Genomic DNA, 3446 nt, shown 5'->3' with positions numbered 1-3446 from the left:
CACACACCAACCACACACACACACTCACACACCAACCACACACACACACACTCACACACCAGCCACACACACACTCACACACCAGCCACACACACACACAAACACACACATACACACCAACCACAACTTCATCTTCAGTAAACATCGCCAGTGAGCAGGTCAGGGTGGGCCTCTTCTCCACAAAGGCCCAGATATCAGAGTCTGGGTCACCCTCAAATGAGGCTGAAGAAAGAGCCAGAGAGACTTCAGGCCACCACGAAGGACTGTTATACACAGCATCCCCATACATATGACACACATTGTTACACAATTTGCCTCCCGCCCCAGTGAGCCCATTTTGCAAAGGAAACTATGGCATATACGGGGTCAAGCTGCTGACATAAAACCCAAGCCTTGGAAGAGCTCATGGGCTTCACACAGAGGCCAACCCTGTCACCCCTCTGTGTCTGCTGAGCACCTGGGGTCATGTTTCCTGAGGCTGCCTGGTTCTCATTTCCTGAGCGGCGCCAGGGTGAAGTGTCAGCCACTCTGTCTCCACAGCCAAGCTCTGCCTGTCTTCGAGGTTTTCTTTTTCTTTTTTTAAAATTTGCATTTATTTACTTTTATGTGTAGGAACATTTTTTTCCTGCATGTTGCTCACATGAACTAAGTGTGTGCCTGGTAACCGTGGAGGTCAGGAGAGCGTTTCGGATCCCCTGGAACTGGAGTCACAGACCTGAGCTGCCATGTAGAGTCCGGGAAAGGAGCCTGGTTCCTGTGCAAGAGCAGCAGGTGCTCTAGACTGCTGAGCCGTCTTCATGGTTTATGGGGTGTCTTGGGTCACACCGTGTCCTCCATTTTGCTCTGGCTGGCAGACTTGGGATGAGAGCAAGGCTCTGAACCAGCAGCTCAAATCTTGACTCTAAGGCTCCTTAAGCATGGGGTTCCTGGCTGAGCCGCCACTAGTCCCTCCTTCCTCCCCACAGTGGTACATATGGAAATAAGATGTTATAGGGCTGTTGTTTGGACTCAAGGAGGTGATGTGTCCCAGTCACAGACATTGACTCCTGCACAAAGTAGGTGTTCAGTTAACACACAAGTCTTCAGGCCCTACTGGGCCCTGAATCTATTTCATCTGTCCAATAGGGGAAAGGGCAGGGTTCCCCTCGGACTCCTCTATGACGACAGGCATGTGGAAGACGCTTTACTAAACGACGCTGACTTTGAGGCCCACACGGTGACTCTGGAGGATGAGATCTGGTCCTTGTGCCTTTGCTTTGGGACCGTCTCATCGACTCTGTCTCACACTCCTATTTGACAACACACACATGTGTCTATCACCAAGGAGTCTGTGTACCCCAAGTCCTCCCTCTCATTCCCCTTTAGGGCTGAAAGCACAGAATACGTGATCATCCTAAACCTTCACCCTCACTTTTGCCTCCATTATTTCGGGACTACATACACAGCTGAACCCAGCTAGATAGAAGGACCATGTGCAGGTGAGCGGCGAAGGTCCCTCCCCCTTCACAGCTCCGTCTCAATGTCAAGACACAGATGTGACCACCTCTGTTGTCCAGATCACTTCTGTTTCCCGATGTCACCCCAGCCTTAGCCCAAGGTCTCTCCAGCTACATGAATGTTAGCTCCATGTTCCACCATGGTGGGCCTGGAGGAGGAGGCCCATCATTTCCTAATATCGAACAGGCATCATGGATCCAGGTCCTCATCTCCAGGCCTTTCCCACGCCTGTCTCCCAAAGCTGCAAGGCCAACGGGCAGAAGGGAAAGCCCCAAGTCTTCCAGCCCAGGAACAGTTCCCTGCATCCTGTTTTTCTGTGATGTCACTGAGACAGCTCAGAGCCCTGCCAGGGAGCCTGAGAAGCCCCATTTGCCATCCTGAATCTCTAGGAGTCTCTGGAAAAGCAGAGTGCATGAGGCTGATAGGTCCCAGTGGCCCCATAGCAGGCTCCACGTGCAGGACCATTGTGATGTGTGTTTCGGGGTCCAGTTGTGGTTCTGAGTCCTCTGCTTCCTCCCTCTCGGGGTGTCCAGATGCCTTTGCACACCGGGATGGAATGATGAAGCAGATACCAGAATAGGTGGAGTTCTGCAGGATCCTGGTCCAGCTGGGCATGGGTGCTAGGAATGAGAGAGTGGGAAGAAGCAGGCCGTCCCCCAAGATCTTAGCTTAGCTCTTTTAGGTGAAGGCTTCTCTCATGACCACCAATGAAACAGCTCTCTGAGACCATCTTAGCTTCTGCATATTTCTTTATTGGGATGAGCTTGTATGCATATACTTTATTCAGGGTAAACCAAGGGTTGTATAGTTTTGGGAAAGGGGTAAGAATATCCAGGGTGGGCAAAGGTCACTGGCTGAAGGCTAAAGCACTGTACTGGCTAGTTTTGTGTCAACTTGACACAACTGGAGTTATCACAGAGAAAGGAGCTTCAGTTGAGGAAATGCCTCCATGAGATCCAGCTGTAAAGTATTTTCTCAATTAGTGATCAAGGGGGAAAGGCCCCTTGTGGGTGGTGCCATCTCTGGGCTGGTAGTCTTGGGTTTTATATGAGAACAGGCTGAGCAAGCCAGAGGAAGCAAGCCAGTAAAGAACATCCCTCCAAGGCCTCTGCATCAGCTCCTGCTTCCTGACCTGCTTGAGTTCCAGTCCTGACTTCCTTTGGTGATAAAGGGGATAAACCCTTTCCTCCCCAACTTGCTTCTTGGTCATGACGTTTGTGCAGGAATAGAAACCCTGACTAAGACAGGCACTGAGATGCCTCATTAGCATGGGGAGGCTTCCCAGGGACCTCAGATGTGAGGCTAGGTGACATCCTTCAGCTAGGCAGTGGGTCCAGGATCCCCCAGATAGAGAAGAGAAAGCCCTGCTAACAAATGGAGTTTGCCATTTTGCACTGAGCTCAGGGCTTTCTGGTAATGTCAGACTTCAACCTTAGTATCAGGGTTTCTTGACAGACCATGACTTCAGTAAAAGACATGACCAAGGAAGGAAATGAGTGACTGATAGCTCCAATGGACACAGGGGATGAGAGAAAGGGCCTGAAGGCTGATGTTAAAGCAGCAGGACCCAGCCACAAGGTGAGGACACGGTAGCCCCACACTGGGAAGCTAGGCCTGGAAAGTCCTGGAAGCAAAGAGGGAAATGCTCTCCCTCATGCTGGCTGGGGACCCTGATGAACTTGGGGGTCAAGGCTCCCAACTAAAGTCCCTGGACTTCTGGATAGAAGCAGAACCCAGGGGTACCCCAATCATCCGTGCCAGGAACCATGGCTCAGCCATTACCCAACATACACCCATGGAACCACAACAATGGAGCCCTGGGCCTGGGCTCACAACCCAGTCACTGTTTGTGTGAGAAGTTTCCAGACAACACTGTGGAAACGCAACCTGGAGTACAGACATCAGCAAGGTGTCTCCTGGATCCTGGAGGAGGATCAAGAGTCTCGAGA

This window comes from Mus caroli, chromosome 2 (assembly GCF_900094665.2).
Source record: "Mus caroli chromosome 2, CAROLI_EIJ_v1.1, whole genome shotgun sequence".
Taxonomy (NCBI): Eukaryota; Metazoa; Chordata; class Mammalia; order Rodentia; family Muridae; genus Mus; species Mus caroli.
Note: the sequence above shows the minus strand (reverse complement) of the source record.